The sequence below is a fragment of the Podarcis gaigeae genome, assembly GCF_964106915.1.
Source record: "Podarcis gaigeae genome assembly, chromosome: 1".
Taxonomy (NCBI): domain Eukaryota; kingdom Metazoa; phylum Chordata; class Lepidosauria; order Squamata; family Lacertidae; genus Podarcis; species Podarcis gaigeae.
Window position 1 is genome coordinate 49022216 of NC_139678.1, and position 25908 is coordinate 49048123.

At 39.1% G+C, this 25908-nt stretch overlaps 1 protein-coding gene across 1 annotated transcript in view; it reads right to left on the reverse strand.

The window, feature by feature from the left end:
- The window catches only part of GPHN (gephyrin), a 189991-nt gene that overhangs the window by 119086 nt on the left and 44997 nt on the right, over positions 1 to 25908 (reverse strand). The window contains exon 5 of the mRNA XM_083750622.1: positions 12757 to 12795. The gene's annotated coding sequence lies outside the window, so the exon portion shown is untranslated. The remainder of the gene's footprint in view (positions 1 to 12756; positions 12796 to 25908) is intronic.

A 25908-nucleotide genomic window follows, 5' to 3' on the forward strand; every position in this document is an offset into this window, starting at 1 on the left:
GAACTGAGCTATCCTTGGCAGTTTGCGGAAAACACTGAATGGAATGATCTAGCAGGCTGAAATGAAAAGCTAGATGCCATAAGAAAAGTCCGAATACACATGACACAGGTTTGAGCAATCCAAGGACAGAAAAGACAGCAAGATTTGGAAAGTGAAGAATACAGAGAAAAATGTGTCAATAGTTATGGTTCCAAGTAGTGTAAGTTTCACAGATAAGAAGGAGACTCTGGATCTAAGACATAATCTACCATTTGTTTTGCAGATGGTGCTTTCCCCCTTAATATCTTGATGTAAAACTCAATGGTGGCGGCGGGGGGCAACCTGGTTCTCTGAAACCCTCCTAAGATGATTCTGAAATAAAGGATTTCTTCAAAAATTACACACTACAGTGGTACCTCGGGTTACATACGCTTCAGGTTACAGACTCCGCTAACCCAGAAATAGTACCTCGGGTTAAGAACTTTCCTTCAGGATGGGAACAGAAATCGTGCTCCGGTGGCACGGCAGCAGCAGGAGGCCCCATTAGCTAAAGTGGTGCTTCAGGTTAAGAATAGTTTCAGGTTAAGAATGGACCTCTGGAATGAATTAAGTACTTAACCCGAGGTACCACTGTACTTGTAGTTTCTGACTAAGCCAAAGAAAGCAAGAATGTGGAAAAGAGGCAAATGAACAGAGGAGAAAGGGAATCAGCTACAGTTGAAGGAATCTGTTTTTGTGGACATTCCACACACTGAGGCAGGAAGATATTGGGAGTTCTGTGAGTGAAACAGAGGTGGTATATGCCATCATTAATAGATGCAAATAATTCCTGACTAGTTTACTAGAGGAGGCAATGCTGTTATTGGCAGGGCAAAATGATGGCCAAATGCTAGGGTTGTATGTTTTAGAAGAAGCTGTTACTGCTTCTTCTCATTCCCCTCAGGGCAAGATGATCCTTCAGATGCCACTATGGTGGCAGTTGGGGGAAGGAGTGTCACTCTGGGAGCTGGATGGTGGCAACTCTCAAGTTTCTTCTTTTTCAACTCCCCTCAGGGAGCATTTTTAAAACTATCCAAGTTGGTGGCTATCTGTACATCTTGTGGGAGAGAGTTCTGTAGTTTAACTATGCATTGTTTAAAGAAGTACAGTGGTACCTTGGTTTACGAACTTAACCCGTTCCGGAAGTCTGTTCTTAAACCAAAACCTTTCTTAAACCGAGGCACGCTTTCCCTAATGAGGCCTCCTGTCGCTGGTGCCCTTCCACCGTTCAGATTCCGTTCCTAGACGGAGGTAAAGTTCTCAAACCGGGACACTACTTCCGGTTTTGAGGAGTTCGTAAACCGAATCGTTCGCAAATAGGACTGTTCTTAAACCGAGGCACCACTGTACAAATCTCGGTTGTCGAACATAATCCTTTCCGGAAGACCATTCAACTTCCGAAATCTTCGACAACCGAAAACTGAAAGCGGAAGCCTCAATACAATAAGGAAACTCCAAACAAAAGCTGTGTAGCACATTTGGCTTCCGAAAATTGTTCAAAAACTGGAGCAGTTACTTCCGGGTTTTTGCATTTAGGAGCCGAAACATTCTAAAATGGAGGCACTTGGGAACCAAGGTTTGACTGTACTTCATTTTGTCCATTCTGCACTTTCCAACATTCAGCCTCCTTGGATGGTGCCTAGCTCTATATGACAATGCATAAATTTAGACCTCTGTCATCTCCCTCCCTCTTAAAAAAATGTAACTGTGCCTCATTTCACTCCAACTCCTTGATCATTTTAGTTGTCCTTTTCTGAACCTTTCCCAACTTTTCTGTTTTCTGGTACAACCGTAAAATGTGGGAACATGAGTAAGAGACATGTTTAATATTCTATCTAAGAAATTTTATTACAAACATTAAGGAAGAATTGCCATTTATAAAGGAATCTTGTAGCAGAAGTTTAGTTAAAGAGTAAGGGTGGGATTTACAACGAATGAGTCCTATCAGAACAAGCCCTGTGCTCCTCCCACACACACCCCAGTGCCCCCAAAATTGGCTAGGGGAGGATCAAAATAACGCCCAGAACAGCACAAAGTGGGAGAAGAGGGGTATCATTCCATCCAGCAAGCTGCAATGCTTGTTCTAATGGGGCGTTCATCATGGCACAATATTGAATTCCACTCTAAACTTGCATGTATGTGTGTATTTAGAATATCCCACTATATAGTCTCAAAAACTTTTTTAAAAATGTACAATTCAGCTATATTTGAAAAAAGAAGATTTGCATATATAAGAAACAATATGGTACCAGGTTTATTCAGGCAACATTTTTTTGCCATCAATTGTGGTCTCCTGTGGTGTTGTCAGGCTGCAGCCCAGATGTTCTATGAGGATCTTTTGTTATATGATTTTTCACAGGCTACAAATAGCTCTCAGATGCAGTTTCCCCAAGCTAGATCACTGAAACTCTCTGCCCATGGGTTTTGGAAAAATTACTCTGGATTTTATCTATTTAATGATAATTGTTGATGAAAGCAATTTTTTGGGCATGAAAGCTCCTTCATTAGGGTCCCCAGAATGATGATCAAGTGATTTGATCCAATCATGTTATCACAAGGAGGCACTACACAAAATGGAAAGAATTCACACTTTGCTTCAGAGCCTACTGAGAAAATCCAAAATTTAACAAGATACAAAATGTATTTACATGAATTGTCAGAGTCTGACAAGTATGAAAGACTCATGAGTAAGCTTTGCAGCTGAAGACAATTTTGTTTCAGTAAGCTTTTCCACCTGAATGAAAAGATCTCTGCTTTATGTGTTCATTTTGTATTGTTTTAAACCCAGCTTTAGTTAAATTTTGTGCTGAATGTTTTTTAAAAAACTATTTTAGCTTGCTTTTTTAATTGTATGTAGTGACATTGCCTTGAGTTGCATATAAAAGGCAATTTGTAAATTAAACAACAACATATTCATACATCTATTATATAATGTGTGCTAATGGGGTTCTGAATCGCCTAATTATCAGTTACATGAACTGCAGCTATCTGCCTCAGAATGCTCCAGTAGGTAACCAAACCTGGTCTAAACAAGGATTTAACAATACACTGTACACATAATTTGTAATGCACATACAAGGATATTATTCCTCACTCTTCAAGTAATGAAATGCTTTTCTAAGCTTTTCACAAACACTTCTACCTTAATTTATGTACTAAGATCCCTCTTCTTTGTCCTTGAGCAGAATGACACTTTGAAGAGGGTGCTAGTACAAGATGCAAAAGAGCTCCATAAACAATGATCCTGCAGCCCAGGGAGCCCTTCAATAGAATTCAAGTCAGGAAAAAAATGACCTTGACAAATAGCCTTAGCTAGCAGGCATTGCAATTATTAAATATGTATAGGCTCTGGAAGACTAAAAATGGAAAGGACAGCAAGCTCAGATAAGCAATTTTATCCCATATGTGACATTAAATATAGTGACTGTAGAGGAGGTATCTGTATCTTTGTCCTGTAGTAGAATTATTCTTATGCCAGATCTCTAAAGGATATCCTTTGGAAGAAGTTAGGTATTATTGCCCCTTAACAAAACAGAATTATCCACATTCACCCAGAAAAGCTAGTGCTTTATTTCACAAAAAAGGCTGACACAATAAAAAGTAGCAAAATTCCAACTAAACACGTCTCAGTCCTGGTAAATCAGAATGAGAAGTTCCATAGGTACATAAAGACTGCATGGACATCACATTAATCAAATAGTTGGACAACTCATTGATGTCAAAAGGTCTTAATTTGAGGTAGGCTTCTAAAAATAAAAAGGGAAAGAAACTCATCCAGGGCAACTCCTGAGATCAGGAAAACATAGTTTCGGTGTAGCGCACTGGGTTGAGGACATGAAAACAGTTACACAGGGAATGGCTCTGCAAAACGTTAGAGGGGTACAGATAGGAACTGGTTAATGTTAGCCTATTGAGTGTCTGTACTACAAAGAAAACAGGAACTCACAAAGGCCTTGCATACATAAAGATGGGGTAAAATGAAGGCAGATAAGAGAACTGGGTGAGGAAACTGTTCTTCTACTACTACCAGACCCTCCTAAGAAAAGCTTGCTCATTCTTTGCATGTGTCAGATAATATGTTCACATTATGGTTTTTTTAATCTCCCAAATTTATACCTTATAAATTATACCTTAGATTACTGATAGTATTCCAATCAATGGCCTGTGTCTGTTACTCTAAATTATACCCACCTGGTTTTCTATTAGTAATTTGTCAAATGCTATAGTTTTATCCATCATTTTGACTTTCACTGCAGAACACTGGGGACAGGGATGGGTAGAAGATAAAGCATTTGCCTCTGCTTCTAGCTCCAGTCTTAACAAGTTCATTTATTTATCTGCATATAAATTACCAGAGGGATATGTGAGTCACTATATTAATACTGTGCCAATACACAAAAACTTGAAATATGGTGCCTAAGTTCTATTTGATTAACTACTTTACATAATCTGTGCTCCGATTTCTTCATAGACTTAGCAACCAATTGTATCTTACACAGTTAGTTTGTTAAACTACATGAAACAAAAGTAGAGGAAAGTTTGAGATCAGAAGAACTGAATATACTGCAGGGGAATTGAGATACTGAATGAAGAGACTGAGCCATAATGAGTATAGAAAGTGAGCAAGCTGTGAAATTGCAACTACTACTTAACTGCCAGTTTAGAAGAGTTACAAGTAAAGACTGGTAATGCTAAGGTTTGACGACAATAATGTCATTATGTGACCTCAATCAAATAGTGTATTTTAGGTATTTCTGCTTTAACTGTCATTGCTTACAAGGTGGCTCATTGACATATAGCTGAACAAAACTTTACACAGGCTTTTCTCCTCTGTCTGTTGCACAAATGGACTGAGTACAACCCCTGAACTATGGATGCCACTGAGGCAATGTCCTTTGCAACTGTACAGTGCAAATTGATTAACATCACAGTAGTTTCACATTTCGGAAATTCTTAAAAATACTAGGGACCAATTCAGTTCCCCACAAGTGTAGCATGGGTTGAGGTTCCCATAAAATTACTAGATTCCCTACCCCTCCATTCCCCACTCTAGTTGCTTGTATACACTAACACATAAAGGTTGATGAGCAGGTGCCACTACTGGCCATCAAGAGAAAGTCTTGGTTTACCTGTCATGTACCTTCATCCAACCCTCAACCAAATGACTCATGCTCCAATCCACACAGGCTTTACATTTCCCTAGTGGCCATTCACTCTGTCTGCATGCATAGGCTCCATTTTGCCTATGTGAATCATTTGCATTCAAGGTGCAGTGGCGTAGCATGGGTTGTCAGCACCCGGGGCAAGGCAAGTAATTTGCGCCCCCTAACCCCTGGATTTTAGCACTCGAATGTGAGCGCGCCCCCCCAGATGTTGCGGCGGCCCCCCTGCACCCCCCCACGCTACGCCATTGGGGCTGGGGGCGAGTGAAGGAACCAAGGACCCCCCCTTAAGGCTCAGCAGGAATTTATTAAATTTATTATTTGCGGAGCCCCCGCGGGCCGAGGCAGCCGAAGCCCCCTCCCCTCGGGCGCCTCCCCGCCCTCTCCTCTCCTTGGGCGCTCCGAGGCGCTACAGATCCGGGCTTGGCGAGCGCCTCTCCTCCCCCCAGCCTGGTCCGGGGGCTTCCAGCCGCGCTCCGTCCTCGCCCGCCGCCCCCGCCCCCCCGCAGCTGAGGCTTGCACTGAGAGCCGGAGCCAGCGGCGCCCCCTTCCGCCGGGAGACCCTCGCCCGCCCGCCGGCTTCCTCTCGGAGGGTTTGGCTCCTCCCTCCCAGTCGGCAGAAGCAGCCGCCGCCTGTGGCTGGGCCGAGGGGATGGCGGCGGGGTGGTGGTGGAGGCTGCCCGTGCCCGGCCAGGCGTTGGTGGCGGCGTCAGCGCTGCTGCAGCGGCTGCTCCTCCTGCGAGCAGTGAGTGGAGCGCAGCCGCAGCGGCGGCGGCGGCGCGCGCGCGCGCGCTAGGGCGCAAGGCTGGTGGTGGCGGCGGAGAGCCCGGCGGAGGAAGGAACTTGTCCCTTCCCTCTGGACTTGCGCCCCCCAGATGTTGCGCCCGGTGCGGCCGGCACCCCTGGCACCCCCCACGCTACGCCACTGTCAAGGTGCTCAGGATCATATACAATGTGTTACTTTTTAAAGTATAAAATTACTACAGAATGCACAGTTATCTTTTGCACAAATGCAAACATTATCTGGAAATAACATAATGGCATCTAATGTAAATGAGATGTCAAAGAACCATATATCATCAAAACTAATCATGTAGAAAAAGGCGGAATCATAATATATCAATACAATGTGGACAATGGGAAGGAACAAGTTTATTGGTGAATTGTGGAAAGAGTTTTGAACTATAGAAAACTAAAAACTGTGGGGGGGGAGTACAATACGCCAAATACAAGTCACTAAAGGCACAAAAAATATTTTAATAGTAACTGCTCTTATTATTTTCTGTTTCAAAAATAGAACACTCTAGGAAAAGAGACTAAAGCCATTTCAAACCTTAGACAAAACCCACAAATATATTTGAGAAAAGGTGAAATAGATCAAGTGAAAGGGGGATAGTTCTAAATATGTGTTTGATTTATAGTTAGGTAGGTGCTACTGATCTTAAGTTCTAAAAGAATACATACATTTATTCCTGAAACCTGAAAGTGGATATACAATGATGAATAATGCTGGATTTGCCAGAAAAATATAAAAGGTAATTCCTAGAAAGTCTATAGATATTAACACTCATTTCAAATTTGAAGTGTGCTTTCTGTTTTGGCTCTTTTCCTTAAACACAATGGGAGTGATTGTGAACCACCCTAGGCATTTTTAATTGAAAGGTGGTGCAGAAATGTTTTAACTACAATACATAAAATACACAAACATGGATCTGGTAGAGAAAAGATGCTTATACAACTCTCCTATGGGGGAAAAATCTATTATGTTCACATGTGTACCACTTCCAACAGGGAAATGTACAAGCACTCTTAAACATTAGAGAGGCACATAAAAGGAATGCAAGTCATTCATACTTTGTTTCTGTGATTGTCAGAATGTAGAAAGATTTTGCAAAAGAAATGAGTCTCCGCTAGCAACTGTTGCATTTGATTCCTATATTGTACAACTTTGAAACTCATCCGCAAAAAAGCCCTCACACTCGTGGACAAAGTACATTGGCTACAGCCCATTGTGTTGAACATTCTGTGCTGCGTAACACAAATTGATAAGGCCTGAAATCCAGATAAATTTATAATTATTTCCTAAAAAAAACCTGAGTATTATTTAAGTTCTGTTTCTGCAGTCAGGAAAGCAAGAAGAACAGTTTTTCATGCCCTTAAGTGGCACCATAAAAGACTAGGGCTGTGTCTGTTTTGGGAGGTCAAACATTTTGCATGGTCTAGTAAGTTTATTAAAGCCAATTAGAGTTTAAACATGAATCCATAAACCTTTAGAATAGTTTATAGTTCAGATAGTTTAAAAACTCACGTTGTAATTTATTCAGAGTGGGTTCTCCACTACTTCAGGTGTTTTTCAATTCTTTACCGCCTCCTGGCAGCCGCACACACACGCCACGGGGCGTGTTGACGTCATGCCCACAAGCTGGGGGACATCCACAAGATATGTCAGAACGTCCTGCGGATTGTGTGAGTGACATCAGCACACTGCAGGGTGTGCACGCACACCATGGGGCATGCCTTCATCATGCTTGCATGCCGTGTGGTGTGTGTGCATGGTGTGATGATGTTGCAGCCCTGGGCCGCCTCAATTGTGAGGGCTGTGTTGTGTGATGATCACACATTCAGGTTTTTTGCTCTATTATCTGCATGCATGTTATCTAAATTCCTTCTGCATATAGATCGTAGTTATGATAAATTCTGAAATGTGTAAAGTGACCCTGAGAACTTTATTACAGTGGTGCCTCGCAAGACGAAATTAATCCGTTCCGTGATTCTCTTCGTCTAGCGGTTTTTTCGTCTTGCGAAGCAAGCCCATTGACAGCTTAGCGGATTAGCGCTATTAGCGGTCTAGCGGCTTTTAGCGATCAGCTGAGAAGCGGCTTATCAGCGGAACAGCTGATAAGCGGCTTAGCGCTTAGGGAAAGGGCAGAAAAAAGCGAGAAAAAAACGCGGGAACTCGCAAGATTTTTTCGTCTTGCGAAGCAACCCCATAGAGAAATTCGTTTAGCGAAGCGCCTCCAAAAACGGAAAACCCTTTCGTCTAGCGGGTTTTTCGTCTTGCGAGGCGTTCGTCTTGCGGGGCACCACTGTACCAGTATACCTCTTAGGTGTGATTTGCTACTACTCAAGTGCTAGGTTGCTTTTGTGGACAAAAGGAATGCTTTAGGTATTCTCCAGTTTCTCAGCTGGGGATTCTCCAACTGGCATTATAATTCTTCTCTCCATCACTGTTTACTATAGTAAGCAGGGGAGGCTTAGTTGAGAGTTTGCAGATACTCTCTCATCTGAAGAGGCCTGACTACCTTTGGACAGTTTGGTGACTGAGCAGGTGGGAGGGCGGATATATATGATCTATATATATTGTGTGGTGATGAGTAATTACCTATTATTAATATGAGATGTCAATATAGTTATTTTTTTAAAAAAACCCACAAGATTGCTCATACTGAACTTTTAAGATCAGCTTTAAACAGTATTATTTCCACTTCACTACCAACACTTCAGTGGTATAAAGTAAGCTGCACTGATGATTCAAAGGCTTAAAACAATCTCTAAAACGTTTGCAGAATGATCACCTATATTTCACGAAAATACTATAAATGATATCAACAAAAACTACTACCACCACGACGCAAAACAACTCTAGTAACCACAACTATGTTTGAGTGGAGGCAATATGGATACAAAATTGTCAAGAACAACAACTTCAAGCATGCTTTGTCTAACACTTTGAAAACAACACATGTTGGATAAAATATGTACATGCTTTTGATACCATGAGCTTTGCAGGAAGCACATTGCTAGGGAGAGCAGAAGTCATGACTTGGCAAAATGAGATGTACCTGGTTAGAGGGGAAAGAACAATCTTTATGAGGCCAAAAACTGAACTGACTACATTTGATGTTCTACCTTTATCTAACTTACAAAAAGTATTGTAAGACCTCAATGGTCCTATTGCTACAATCTGTATGGCTAAATCCTATTCCATAGAGTAGGGCTCAGATGAAAATAATGCCCTGAATCACACACCATTTCATTTTTGAATAAATAAATAAATACTTGGTTAAAGAAAATCACAGAAGTCCACATATCAGCAAGATTAAATCTTTGAAGCCTCATGAAGATCAGATATCAATAAAATTTTTGTACTGTCAATAGATATGCCAGCAAGGATACAAACATTTTCCACATACAAAATGGAAACTGATTCAAAGGTATAAATTAATTTTCTAAGTTTAATGTGAAATAAAACTACAACTCTGGTGCCATGTGATTCTAAAGAGCTCAGGATATTTTTTGATTACATAACAAAAAGACAAAGTGCTTATTGTAAGGGAAATATAACAGAACAATAAGGGCTAAAGATACAGCTGAGAGTTTTAATTGGGGAGTTTATTTTTCAGAATTTCAAAGGGGTGTGTTTAAAAATCTGAACCTAAAACAGCTGAAATGTCCAAACTAGATCAAGATAGCATACACATGTTGGGTGTTCTTAAAAGGGGGAAAGAAAAGGAGTTTATAATAAATTAGGATTGAAAATTCTGGTTGGACTCTGGGAAATCTAAATGTTGCAAATAATTCAGTACCCTTATTTTAATTGTGGTTGCAAGAAACTAATACAAAAACCACCAGCCTTAAAAAATATTTAAAACTTTGGTTAATATAATAAGAGAAAGTTCCTTGGAAGAGATGCTAAAACAAACGAAAATTATTTTGAATGAAAGATTGTAGTTAGGCTTCAGACACTAGAGGCAATGGACTAAAATAAATTAAAATGCTATTGATAAGCACACAAGACAAAGTAGTTTTCAAAAAAGAAGAAACTGAAGAATAGAATTTCAGTTTGAATACGAGAAATGTCAGTCAAGAAAAACTAATAACATTGGGAGTAAAGTTGCAAATAAAAATAATGCAAGTTTACATTAATTGCGAAAAATCACAGGCTTCATAAAATGAAACAAATATTGCTATTATGTTGCTAGAATGTGTGTGCATCATTCACTATTTCAGTTGAAAAGTCCATCCTATTTTATTAGTAACTTTCCTGTTGAAATCCCCCCGATATTTCAGCAGTTACAATTTTCAGTTGAAAGAGTATCAAATAATTTATTTGCAATTAGGTTTGCCGGCTTTAAAAACAAAAGCAAAAGCAGTGAATTGGATAGTATATGTTGGAAAAGTTGAAGCCTAACACTTTTAGTTATACTTTTAAACTTTCACATGATGCAGGAAAGCAAATATTTATGTCGGTTAGAATTGGATAATGGGGATTTTTCTACGAGCCACTCAGTCCCATACAACACAATTTGTTGTCATTTCAAAATGCATGAAGGAGGGAGCAAAGACATTAAAAACGTGCAGAGAGCAGTGACTGGAAATTAGAGGAAGTCATGCAAAACTTACTATTTCCACTAGAATTCCTTATAATTTAAGCAACTATACAATATTCCAAGAAAACCAGCCTTCCCAGTGCTGCAAGCTCCACAAATTCTAACAAAATTCAGATTTTAGTTCATTCAGTGTGAAGCCATGAATACAAGTCTCAACTACATTCTCTGTTAGTTGGCCGGCTGCAGAAATGCTTTTTTAAACTTAGGTGATAATGGGAAAGAGAGTATCAGCAACAGACATGAGTTATGTCAGCTGTGTGGAACACAGGTAGAAGTTAAGAACACAGGTTCTTAGATTTTGAAACTTATAACATAAGTGATAGTGCTGTGAATGAACATTTGAAGCTGGGATACATTTGGTACTGCACTAAGAATATTTTCAAAAGAAAAAAAGTTACTGTCTTTTAAAAAGCTGATATCTTTTGCCAGACTCCTCAGAACTTTTTTTATAGATAGAATGTGATGGTCAAAAGTTTGCTCAGCAACACCTCCCCCTCTTCAATTCTGCCATAAAATCAATACATTAAATGGAATCTTTTCTACTTTTTCTTTAGGCTAGACTACAATAAGCTGGAAGAATCACATCAGCTAAGTCAACAGTGAGATGTTTTCAGTTTTGCCCTTTATACAACAGAATGACCTGCCACATATCTAGTAATGGTGAGATAGCCATTTGTTTTGTATGTTATATAGCCGGCTTTTTTGCTCTCTTGTAATAGGTAAACTAGATATGTTTACCTATTGGTCTCCCAAACGCTTTAAAATCAACATTGCAAAAAAAGTTAGGGTACACTTAACAGGGAGTCAATCAAGTAATTGAAACATCAGCCTTGCAGTTCCTTCCCTCATTTATGATCATGGTCAAATTTGCTGAAGCAAGATATCCAACTTTAATCTGCCTGAGTTTGTTTCACTATCAATAAAATGATGGGATAAATAATTAATTATGTTATGTAGTCATAGTGAAATCATTTCAGTAAGTTTGGTATGAACCACTTCATAAACATTAATTGTTCTTGCTACTAATCTTTATGCATATTGTAAAGTATTTTGTTTTATGAGGTAAATAATGGAAGAAAAGACTAAAAATGAGATCCAGACTCCCTCAATCTATCTAGAGGCTGAGATTGAGTATTCTGATGAAAATAGAGAGGAATATATTTACAAAATGTGGGTATGTGAGTTTGGATAAGGGCATGTTTGAGCCAATCAGAGCATTTTTCACTTCTTCACATTTTTACTTAGATTTTTGGAAGAGTAAGCAGTAAAGAAGCAAAAAGAGGAATGGCAAACAATCAGCAGATGAGCACGATTGCATAAACACAGCAATGCTGATGTGTAATCAGATCCCGAGGGCAGCACAAGTTATATGTAAGCTAGTGGTCAAGCGGACAAGGCAGGAGGGAAAAGACAAAACAGGCAACAAGTTGATAGAGCAGTATCAATCAGTCAGCAGGTGCACAAAGCATCAGAACAGCAGTTCCATGAAGTCAGCAGATGCACACAGCAGCAAGGGAGCAATGCTAGCCAGTGAAAAGAGAGAAGTTCAGTTGGAGGTACTGCCTATAAGCAGTCATATACAAATGGCAGCAAGGATACATGGGCAGTACCTTGGGCAGTCTTATGCCACGCAATCAGTGGTGAAGAGGACCATTCCAGGAAATCAAGCAGCAAAATAGTATATTGCAATGCCAGGCAGCCAGCAAGTAGACAAAGCAGAAAGAAAGCAATGAGCGCCATATCATTTTTTAAAAGCAGAGTTTGAAGAGGGCTGTGCCCATGAATAATCAGAGAAAGCTGCTGGCAAGGAGGAAAGAGAAGCTCTTGAACAGATTGCCAGGGCAGTGAGATGACATTATTCTTTCGGAACTAAGAATATTTTAAGTGAAAGAACCCCAGAATCTGGATGCTCATCTTCCAGTAACAGCATTAGATCAACATAGTGTATTGTGAAAATCCACAAGAGTACAGCACACAAATGGAAATGAGGCTGAGCCCTAGTGCCTGAGGGAGGCCTGGGGACCCTCCTATAAATGAAATTAAAGAATGAGAATCCACAAGGAAATTAAAGAAATGGGAACGCGTCTAAAATTGTTTCTAATAAATGATTTCAAAATAAAACAAACCAAAATACTAGCAAAGAGCTGGATTAGAAATGATTGGCTGGGATTGAAGATGTTGCTTACCCCTCTCTGGAGCCCACAAAATGGGAATGTTGGGAATTTCTGCAGCAGAAAAACAGAAGAGAAAAAGGGATTTCTGACTCCCAGATTCAAGGAAAAGCAGGTCAATTTAGGGATGGTGACGTGCTTAGAGCACAACAAGAACTGGACAGAACCTTTGCCCATTCCCAGATGCAAACGTTTTCTGAGATTTGAGAAAGGTTTGAAAATCCCACAGCATTTTAATATCACAATCTCCCACCTCTATTCACAAAAACAACATCACTTACCTGCAGTTAGTTTTCTTCGAAGAGTTTGACGACATAGAGCCTACATATAGCGTGAGGGCATCTCTCTTGGGAACAGGTACAGGCACACACACAAAAAATCAAAAAACCTTTCAAAATGAATTGATTTAAAGAAACAGGAACTGTGCAGATGGTAGCAAGTGGCAAAATGATCTCATTAAGTGGATCCACACTTTCTTCTAAATTCAAATTTACCTTTTATTTCTTGAAATATTTATCTGTGTTTGAGGCTCACAGTGGGATTTAGGTGGACAATAGTTTCCTAAGAAAATTAGTTACACCAGGGAGCTTTCATTCCTTCATTAAGTGGTTGCCCACAAAGAGCCACACATATGGTTGAGCAAAGTCATGCTCAGAAATCAGGAATGGACACGAGGACCCTTAAATCTGATTATATTTCTATTATTAGTGAATATTCTCATAAAACCATCAGTAAAGTAATTCAATGGTGTTCATTATGTAGAAAATTGAAGGCTAAAGATTGTGTTATATCATATATTAATTTACAGCACACTAGTATGATCCATTCTTCCTACATTTTGTTCTCGAAAGGCAGTATGATTATGAATCAATGAGACTGTTTCAGCTACATGCCTGGCAAAACTACTCTTTAGCTGATAACTTTAGTTGGTGTGTCTGCTGGGAGTTAAGGTCTCTTTCTTTCTCAAAATACAATGTATATATCTGCAATATTACACAGAGTGCATGAGACATATGTTGGCAGAAATGTAGTTTAAGTTTATTTTATGTAATTAAGAGATAAAAAAATAGATCAACATACTTTCATGAAAGTATTCATTAGACAAAACAGTGCAAACAGACACACCAATGTGCAATAGGAAATAAATAAATAAATAGATAGATAGATAGATAGATAAATAAATAAATAAATAAATGATGGTAGTGCTATCACAATTAGTCCGGTATGGCAAGGAAATACAGCTGGAAAAGTAACATACACTGTACTTTATACAAAAAACCAAAGTTGTTTGCCTATTGGGTACATATTCGGATGAAGTAGTAGACTACTTAGGAATTTATTATGTAAGAACATGAAAATTTTGTAAGATAAGAATCATGTTTGCCATATCCTGTTTGCCATACAATAAAATAGCAATGGTTCATAAGTGGAATAATTCATCAATTACTTTTCATTTAAGACAGGGATCCTCTCTCATAATATTTCTTCACAGAAGTACTGCAGAAGCGAATTAAAATATATATTTCAATGCTTAGTGATGGAAACTCCAGGAGATAAGTCTGTCTTGAACCCAAGAACAAGTTTTATGACTAAAAGCAAAATAAGAGCAAGTATGGATTTAAGTGTTGAAAGGATATTTTTAGAAAGTGTATGCAGACATTAATAAATGTAGTGACAGTAAGAGGATGAATGGATCACAAAACTCTGATTTAACAAAATATGGCACATTTGCTGTACCTCATATTGTGACCTAAATTAAAGTCGCTTAGAAAGGAAAACTAGCATAAACAGAAAGCTCACAGGAGAACAGAAATGTAAGTAACTAACAGACTATCATACCAAAAGCTAATTCTCTCATTGAGCATCAACTCATGAATCACAGTCACTATTCTAGATGCTATACTAGTATGTATCAATTTGCCTAAAAATAAGACATATAAAAGTAGCAGCTTTCGTAGCAAGAGGCACATAAATGTTATTAAAGTCACTAGATTTTAGGATTCAGGTTCTAATCATTCATATTCCACTAATAAAATGAACCAATTGCAGTATGTATAACTAAGCATATGTTTCTTTAAAATGTATCCTTCTCTGCCTCCTTCTCACTGATTTGTTAATCAGCTTCTAAGCAACCCTCTCAAAGCATTTTACACCTAAGAGTTAAAAATAGTTAAAAACACAAAAAAGGCAAATATGTTTAAAATGAGATTAAAATGCTAACATAGCAGACACTCATGGTAAAGACCCATTTTTAAAGCTGGGAAGGCCTGCCCGAACAAAAATGCCACTAATGGTTTCAAAAAACTGCAGATAGTGGGCCCTGTTGTATATCAGCATTAATGCTATTTTACACAATGGAGAGCCCTGCTCCAAGTTACTGAAGAACAGGCTTCTGAGATCTTTGGAATTTGCAGGAAAATTGTTCCACACACCACAGCAATCTGCTTGATCTACTAATGCACAACAAGTATCAGAAATATGTGATATACCCATCCTGAAGGAATGTTAGGATTTTCCAGTATTATTCTGTTGCTGCAATGCAGGATTAACAAGGGAGAGATGGGTGAAAAAATATTCTGAATATGGACATGAATATCACAGCTGTGCTGTAAGACTGCATGATGATATGATAGAACAAGCTGTATTTCCTCTGATCCGGCCAATTATAATGTGGTGCTATCACGTTTCAAAAATCAGCAAATACTATTAAATGTGGGGTGGGATTCAATTAATGAGTCCCATCAGAGTATGTGCACAAGCACAACAGAAATTTAATAAATAAAATACAATACTGTGGGAAGTATTGTTTTTGTTTGTTACTATGCTATGTTATGAATTTTGTGTTTCTATATTGTAAACTGCCCTGTGATCCTCAGATGAAGTGTGGCATAGAAATTTAATAAAATAAATCAATAAATTTCAGTTCAGTTCAGGGGAATGCTTGCATAAACAGGTGTTTTCATGAGCCGGAAAACTGCCATCACTGATTGGGCCTCTTGTATTTTAGCAGTGAGGGCTTTCCACAACACTAGTGCCACCGGTGAAAAGCCTGGCTTCTGTGTTACCACAAGCTGGTAATCATTAGGCTGTGGCAAAACTAACTGGGTTACATTAGCTGATGATAGTACCCTACCAAGCAGTGAAGAGGAAGATCGTTTTTCAGGTAACATGCTCCAGTGTTTTTTAGGACGTTGCATGCAAGTAGCAGAACCTTAAGACTGGCTTGGTGGCTAATAAGGGAGGCAATAGCGTGATAAGGAGACCACTTACCACACGGGCTGCAATATTCTGTGCCAGCTGCATCGGGGGAGACCCATATAGAGCACATCACAGTAATCCAGACACGAGGTTATCAATGCATGTGTCACAGTGGCCAACTTAGCACTGTCCAATAAAGGGCACAGTTGACATACCAGCTGAATCTGATGATAGGTGCTCTTTGCCACAGAGGCCAGCTGGGCCTCAATGGACAACGATGGCTCCAAGAGTTCCCCTAAACTGCATACCTGTGCTTTCAGAGGGAGTGCAACCCCATCTAGAATAGGCAGACTCAGCAGTGATCAAATCTGGGAACCTCTTACCCAGAGTGTCTCTGTCTTAGCAGGATTCAGTACTCGGTAACCCTATATCCTTCTAGATTGGAGTGAAGAACAGAAAACACATTAGCCTGCTTGTGAAAATGATGACCATCAGGAAAGCTATTGTGAATATGAGTAGCTGCAGATTCCAAGTAGTTTCACAAAGTTTTTGTAAGATACACGCAGGTGTCGCTTCCTGAACACAATCTGTTCCTTGGAAACTGTTCGTTAGGCAAGAGTTTGCATAATGGGTTGTCAATTTCCATTGATCCCTATGGGAAAATTTCTAATACATTTATGGCCATGGAATTTTGACCCCCAAAAGTAAAACAACAGAAGAAATGTTCTCTGATTTGTCTTCTTCTGTTCACATGCATCAAAAGCAAAATTTTAAATATACCAATTAAAAACCAGATCTCAATGCACAAATCCTTCCATCTGTAAAATCCAATATCTAGGGCAATATTTTCAGGTAATGCTAAAAGCTAACTAATGATGGTACAAGCTCAAGAGAAGGATGTTCTGCAACTGGGGTACTGCCACTGAGATGGTCCTTCCAGGGTCCTGGTATCCTGGTCCTGATGCTGGTATAATTAAAAGGACCTCCCCAGTAGATCTAAGCTCATGGGCAGGACAGTCACACCTTCAGACAGCTTGGTGATATAACTTGTAGGGTATTAAATGTTGGAGTCAGCCCTGTAAATTTGGCTCAGTAGCAAGCAAGCAGCCAGTGCAGACCTTTAAGGACTGGTGCAACATGGTATTGCACAGTCAATTGCTGGCGGTATCAGAAGCCATTGAAAAAATGTGAGGAATTAGTTGTGTTGCCCCCTTCCTGACACAAGTTATGAATCAGAGCAACCAAAGTCATGTTGGTGCCTAAAATGGTCTAGATAAAATCTTTCCCCATTCTCTCAAGTACCTTGTCTGAAAATGGGTATTTGTGACCAGGTGATAGTTGTTATGCACGTCTGGGTTCAGAGAGGGCTTACTGAGGAGGAGTCCAATGGTTTAAAGCTATAATACTTTCCCTGGAATTGTCCCCAGAAGATATTGTCCATCTGCACAATACAGCCCCCTGCCCCTAGGATATTGTTATGTGCTTCCACCATTTTTTAATAAAAAAGATAAGATCAGGAAGGTTTTGATGACTGTTGAAAGACTAATAATCATGTCATGGTCTTGCAGGATTTACCATTGGACACTGAAACAACGAAGGGAACTTCGCCCCATAACACTCAAATGGCAAGGGGCAGGAATAAGATGCTATTGGGTGTTTCCTTTTAGTTTAGTAGTCACCAAAGGAAACACATCACTCTCAGCCACCAGCCTCAAAGAAACCGCAGAACTATTAACAACTCTAGAACCGGAATGTCCACCTGAGGTTATTGATTTTTTGGAGAGCAAGATAGTGAGCCCATTGGAGAAGATGATCCAGCTCAGGAGCCCATGCGAGAGCTAAGGTAAGCCATCAACAATCAAAAAGAAGAACAGGACAAGGAACAAGCAGCACTGCACATATTTCAGAAAGTTTACTATATTCTCAAATGCCCAGAAAATGAACAGGAACTAAGGCAGAACTAATACAAGGCTAGAATTCTGTTTCAAAGAGAAAAGGACTCCTTTTCTACAGAAGCAAAAGCAATTGGACTGGACGATATGAAAATACCTTGGATTTTGGGCATGAGGTTTAAAATAAAATGTCTACTTTAATGTGCCCTATCATTTAAAATAAGCTTGTTTTTTATGCTTATGGTTTACTCTATACCCACAGTGGTACTGGAGTGCCCTCTACTGTTGAAAGAGGACACACACCTTGATGTATGTTTTAAAGGTTTGAGGTTAAAATTAAAAGGTTTTCCCCCCAAAGTTGTGATATAAGTAGATTTATTATAAAAATAACTGAACTGCCTAATAGGAGCAAAAATGTGGAAGGTTTAGACTGGTGAAAGGCACTATTAATTATTTGCTAAAATGAGTACAAGTATTAATGTAGCTACTTTAAAAGTGAAGTAGTTGGGAGATCCAATAAAATGGGCCAGAATGGCAACTTATTTGTTCAAATGGATCCACCTACAGCCATTTTGCAATAAATCCATAAAATAGATGAAAAAATGCAGTGCTTATACAGTCATAGGTCAGCCAAAGGTTCATAGTGAACAGCTCCAATAAATTAATACATTCATGATTTAATTGGAAATATTTTGAAATTACATCTGCTACAATTAGGATAAATAATACAGATTCACAGAAATGTCCACTCAGATGCAGGACAAAACAACGTTGTCAATTATCACCTTTATTATTTGCTCTAATTTTGTTGTTGTTGTTTTTGTTTAGTCTTTTAGTTGTGTTCGACTCTTCGTGACCCCATGGACCAGAGCACGCCAGGCACTCCTGTCTTCCACTGCCTCCCGCAGTTTGGTCAAAGCTCTAATTAGAGAACCCCTGAAATTATGCCAGTTCTGGCAGGAAAGGGTGTAACTATCAATGGAAGGGAATACATTTTGGGATGATATTGTTTCATGTACACCAGGCCCAGTTGATGCTGGAAAGTTATTGAGTATAGACAGTGGTGGAGGAAGCCGCTCAGGTGCCTGGGACAGCGTGCCCAGGCGCGGGGCGAGCCGGCCATAGGGGTGGGGCGCACTGCGGGGCCCCCAGAGTCTGCCTGCCTCCTCCCACTCAGCTGTCTTACAGCTGGGGGGAGGCAGCGGGCTGACCGTTTGGGGCAGCGTGGAGCCTGCACGCGCCCAAGCCACAGCATCTCTCCCAGGAGAGACAAGTGGCTAGGGTGCACTGCAGGCCCTGCGGTGAGTGCCGCCCGGCATTTTGTTACCCCCCTCAGTGGTGACACCTGGGGCAAACCACACCCACCGCACCCCCCTCCACCCCTGAGTATAGAACTGGATACCTTTTTTAATGTCTCTGGATTTAAGGTAATTTTTCAAAAATTGGCAGTAATGTTCTTTCAAACTCCCCGGCAACTTGAAGAAACCTTCTCCAAAATATTACAAATCCCAATAGCTAGAGAAAGCTTCAGATACTTAGGTTACCCATTCAGGTCACCCATAATTGAAACAAATTATATCAAAGTATGGAAAACAATAAATATGGATATACAATGTTGGAGTAACATGAAATTTTCTATTATGCATCAACTGGCTGCAACTAAAAATGATGCTTCTTCCAAAATTACTCTTTTTATTTTAAATATTACTAGTTTGGATCCCACCAGCCCACATGTCCAAATGGCAAAAAGCAAAACATATTCCTATTTCAATCAGGCAGACCATGCATTTAAAATACCTTTGCTGTACCCTCAACCAACTGTTGGAGGATGAGGACTCCTAAATCTAAACAGCTATTACCACCCATGTCAACTTAGCAACATGACAGACCTAATGTCTGGCAATAAGGGAACTCAATGGAGCACATTAGAGAACACTGGCTTAGTAATCCATTCACACTTACACCTTTCAAAAGTTGGACAAAATGGGCAAAGGTTTTGATTCCAGGCCTCTCACCCATTATTCCATTACTGTTCTACACAGTTTTCAAACCCCACCCCCCAAAAAAAAACCACACCAAAGAGCCTATAACAGAGATTTGTGGAATGAAAATCAATTCTATTATTTGAAAGATTTTTACATAGATGGAACCGCTTACCATTAATGTTGCGGTGTTTCCCAGCACATACACCAGGTGAAGGCAGGGTACAGAAGGTGAACATAACCCACCACACCAGCCCAGCCCAGCCCTTGCTGCTGATGCAGCCAGGCATGGCTCTTGGTGGGTGAGTCTCCCCTATGCTGGACAGTCGGCCATTCAGCAAGGGGGCTGGGGCGTGACAGTGAGGCCAGGCCAGGCTCTGGGGCCCACAGACCCCCAGCAGCAGGCAGGGTGGGATGAGGATGTCTGTGTGGGAGTGCCTGGCTCACACTCTCTAAAAATCATGTGCCCAGGGCTACAGCCCCCCTGGGCCCCCCATGCTAGGCCCCTGCATTAATGAGATGCAAATTCATTTGGGAAATGTTCAGATATCATGGCTATTAGGCTACTAGTTAAGGTCCTTTTAAACAAATTGTCAGGTTAAAAATGAAGCCACAAGACAATCAACAAAATATGGAAAAAAAATAGTGGAAGAAGGGCTAATGTCTTATTTGTATAAATTTATTATAGACGTTCAATTTTGCTTGCGGCAAAATTTGCGGCAAAATTTGAGAAGGTTGTGGGAACTAAATTGGAATTTAGAAATTGTAAAAGAGGCATGGAAAACACTGTGGACAAAAGTATCGTACAAATCCCTATTGGCAACCACCTGAGAAAGAGTTTTTAAAATTGTGTATTGGCTGGTTTTCAAGACCTAGGTGCTTAGTTTATATAAAATCAAACAGTTCTCCGCTGTGTTAGGGAGGATGTCCCACTATAGGGACATATTAATGCATGTGGTGGGAGTATCCAAAAATTGAAAAGATCTGGAAAAATATATTTACAGCAATAACTTTGATAACAAGGCAGACAGTCCCCATGACCCCAGGACTCTCTCTACTTAACGTGTATAGTCATGATGTGTTGTAAATTAAAAACAAAGAGCTCATAACACATATATTAACCACTACAATAACAACTATTGCTAGAACATAGAAATCATTGCAATTATTAACTGTGGACCAATGAAATAATGCAATTTGGCAAACAGCATTACTGGAAAAACTGACATAAAAAATAAAAGTAGTGAGAGGCCAAAAGAAACACGACAATTTTTACATAGTCTGGTGTGACTTTATTGATTACACAAATAATGAGGCATATGGTAGAACAGTACCCATAGCTTACAGCACAGTCTGGTGTGCATGAAGTACATATTTTATTTTATTTTCCTTTCCTCCTCCCTCCCCCTTCTTATAAATTCTTATAAATTCTAACTGTTATTGATACAAAATACCTTTTTACTTATGGTCACCAATCTAAGCAATACACATTACTATACATCATTTCACATATGTAATAATTTTGGTATATACACTTTGACCCAACTTTGTCAATATATTCAGAAATGTTGATCTGAGTGTTTTTTAAATTGTAGTTTAAATTTTTTAACTTGGTTAAAATTGTAGTTTTATTTTTTAATTTGAATGTTATGTAATTGCTGCATGTCATATGCTCTAATGGAAACAAAGATATATAGTGGTACCTCAGGTTAAGTACTTAATTCGTTCCGGAGGTCCGTTCTTAACCTGAAACTGTTCTTAACCTGAAGCACCACTTTAGCTAATGGGGCCTCCCGCTGCCACCGCGCCGCCGGAGCACAATTTTTGTTGTCATCCTGAAGCAAAGTTCTTAACCCGAGGTACTATTTCTGGGCTAGCGGAGTCTGTAACCTGAAGTGCATGTAACCTGAAGCGTATGTAACCCGAGGTACCACTGTATCTCAATGCAACCACGTTAAACAGTTCAAGGGTAAAGGAGACAACGGCATGTTTGAATGATGTAGGGAAGGAACCACAGGAAAGAGAGGATGATTGTATGGCATAGAGGAGAAATAATGTTGGGGTAGTACCAGTCAGAAGATGGGAAGTAATGGGACTGGAGAGGCACACAGGGAGGTGAGATGAGGACAACAGGGTAGTTGACTCATCAAGTGAAACAGAGAATAAAAAGGAAACAGTTAATAAAGGTGTATGGGGGACCACTGAAGATTCCCAATAAATGCAGTCAGTAGCAAGGGCTTATTAAACATACTTTTTAGCATACATGTGTATTGCATATGCTAAAAAAATTAAAGTCATGTTATATTTTAATGGATAAATGGCTTCTGTTGTAAGCACACATAGCGGTGAATTCCTGATACAGGTTACTCTGCATGGAGACTTAGCCATAACAGCAATACTCTCATGATGTGCTTGTTTCGAAAGATGATTGTGAGTGTGCTGCTGTAATAATGTGATGTAAATTCAAAGAAAAGTCAGAATATTTTTCCAAAATAAAATATTGGCATAAGATTTATAATGGTGTGTACCTTCTACGGTTTTGTGCTCATTGAAGAGTCTCCTCAATGAGCGACTTATCAGCTTGGGGAAAATGTAAAAATGACTTAGGGGACCAGGACAAGTCTTGCAAGGATAAAGACAAGCCATTTTTCTTACGGTTGGAAAACTGCTCAGCAAAATAATTTCTAGTTTCTCCCCAATCAAATTTCAGTGGAAGTAAAAGAGATTTTTAGCAGATTACCACAGACTAATAATAATGTTTCCTGATTCACTCTACTTTCTTTGGCAAAACTTAATCCCTTTATTATTTACAAATCATATTATTACATAACACAGCAAGTGCATATCAAGGAAAATGGTACTGTACTGCTGCCTGCTATACATAATGAAATCTATTTCCACTACAAACAGACCTCCATGAGAATCATTATAAATTGTTCTCAAGGATATTAGCAATCAAATAAATACCTCAGCAATGTAGCCCAGAGGAAAGAGAACACCTAATGCACTTTATATGTACCCAACAAACTCTCTCTCTTTTTTCTGCAACATAAAGAAATATATTCCAAAACTTGTGGTGCTCATTACAGTGGGAACTTGGAAATAAATAAAAATAATAAATAGTATGCAATATTCAAAGTATTTAACATTTATTGTCTTGTAATAATCACTTCAGGGCTATATTGGTTTGCATGTTGCTTTTGTACATGAACATTCCCCCCAAATTGATCAGAATGGCATTTAAAGCTGTGCATTGGGGCTGAGCAACAATACAGTGATTTGCCTATAGTCACCCAGAAAACTTAATGCCAGGACCCAAAATTTTACACTCAAACCTACTGTTGATAGCTCAGTGGTTTTGAAGCTATGTTCCAAGGAACAATGGGATTCTCCAGAAGCTTATGAGTTTCCTCAATGAAGTAGCTAATGGCAGAAAGTATCTCTAGAAAGTAGCTTGTTCATGTCTACCAATTTGTGCATGCAGTTCATGCAGAATAACAGTGAGCCCCAACAGGCCTGGGCAAAGGCCAGGTGAACTGAGTGTGCACCCTAAAACGTTTTTCAGAATTCTCTACAAGATACAACAGTTCTTTAGTATATGTGCTTGAGTTCCTTGAAAGACAAATTAACATGGAATATTCCCTAAAGCTAGAAAGTTAGAAAACCATTCCTCTAGCCATGTACCATATTAGTTCTTCACAGCCATATCAGATAATATTGTACATTTCTACTGTTTCAATCAAATTCTAAGACCTGACAAGGGAATAGGGTAAATCCAATTACCACTTTCCTTCAGTAACTGATAGGAAATGGATTGGGGACCTGTAGACAAAGCTTATACAAATTACAAAAGAAAATGGAAGACCAAGGTAAAAGAGAGTGGAGAGTGAGTAAAACAATAGCTTTAAACCAGGAAAATATTGAAAGAGATTTTGTTTTTTAAATATCTGTACCCTTATTTTCTGTCTTGGCAATGAGACACCTACTCAGCAGCTATACTTTCCACTACAAAAAAATACAGTAATATAGCTGAACAATAATGGTTAACAGCGTAAAGGACAAGCATGTCTTCAGGTCTGCTAAAGTCTTGTCTATGGCTGGATACATGTGAATTCCATGAAGCAGAATTTAGATTAGGGATGTGAGCTGACATGGGAAAGCATGTAGAAATAGGAGTTTTTAGCATCTAACAAAATGTGTATGCAAACTTCAATCAGCAGCATGTTACACAAGGCAGGTCTAACTTATTAAAAGTATTTATAATAACCCACACAATATTGGAGGGTATGCTATAACCTCCTCCTATAGGAGCCATCATAGTCTCTAATACTGAGTATCCTCCAAGCAATACAACTCCAAGCAATGCCAAAAAAGTGCCTCAGTGGAAGGGCACACACTTTGCATGCAAAACATCCCAGGTTCAAAACTGTTTCAGATGAACTAAAGGTCTGAATCTGTAAGACAGCTATGTTTATATGATGACATGAGCACATTTTTGTGATAGACCCCAAGTTATTTATATATTGACCTTTTTTGGATCAAATAATTATTATTGCAATATCATTTTACACATTTTGAAGATTAAGATTTATTGCTTATTTGGGGGAGGGACCTCTATTAATGAGCTTTTGGGAACTGTTCCTGTTTCATACGTCATTTTATTTTCTGTAGTCCACATAGACTAGATATGAATTTGTATTTTTTTTTTGTTTCTTTGAATTTGTGTTTATATTTTTGCATTTTAATAGGGAGTTCCTAAATAATAAACAATTAGGGTGGTATGGTAACCATTTATTTAATTTATATGCCACCCTAAAGTCACAGAAATCTTTGGAGAGATCTTTTGGATTAAGGACTTAAATTACTATTGTGTCTGTCTATGTAATTCATTCAACAGAATGATCATCCGCTTTTGTTTTGGTTCATGTTTACAATAATTTAATCACAATAATAATTTATTTTTAATACCCCACCCATCTGACTGGGTTACCCCAGCCACTATGGGCGGCTTCCAAGGGAAATATAGGAAACAACAACATCAACATCAAGCATTAAAGCTTCCCAAAACAGAGCTGCCTTCAGTTTTCTCCCAAAAATTATAAAATGGTTTAACTCTTTCGACATCTGCCGGGAGGGCATTCCATGCTTTTTACAAGCGTGATAATAAAAGTTAATTTTAAACAGGGGGATTTGACCTATGGTGGTTTTGCATCAGGTAGAGGCTATAATTTCAGGAGCCGACCCTTCACAAATCCCCCTTATGAGGGGTCTGCAAGTCGCTTGGAAGTAAATGGGTGGAAAACAGACTGTCAACTTCAGGGATGGATTGAAAACTGCGACCTGGGAGAGGAGAGGATTGAAGAAGACTGGAAGAAATTTAAGATTTATTTACAAAAACATTGTAATTTGGTTGAATGTTAAGAAGGATGCTAGATCATAAATAATTTGGCACCACTAAATTAGATTGAATTAGGAAGATAAGAGATTTGGGAAAATATAAAGTTTTGGAGAATCATTAGATCATATTTAAATTTTTGGGATATAAGAATGTAAACAAGGTAATAAATTGCTGGTAAAATTTTATAATGAAGAAAGTGGGAGCAGGAGATGTGAGGGAGTCCAAAGAAGTTATGAAACTATGTTAAGATATATGTTACATTGTTTAATTTCTGTTGCATTGTATCTAAAAAATATCAATAAATATTATAAAAAAAAAGAAAACTGCAACTGCAGGATAATGGGAATGGGTTATAGGATAGACAAGACGCACACTTTCATGAATTATTCTTCCCTTTAACATTACTCAGTATTTGAACTTGATTGTTCATTGTGTCAGCAGTTGGGCTATCAGCAACAACCACCTATTTCCAGCCCACTTTATACCAAAAAAGGTGGAAGTTTCAATTTAAATAAAAACTTGCAGCCTGTTTTGTACCTAGATCTGTAAGCTCCTCAATTTCAGCATGCTGCAATTGCGACAAGATGCAATTAACCCTAGCTGGCTCAGTACAGTGGTACCTTGGTTTATGAACTTAATCCATTCCGGAGGTCCGTTCTGAAACCAAAGCTTTCTTAAACCAAGGTATGCTTTCCCA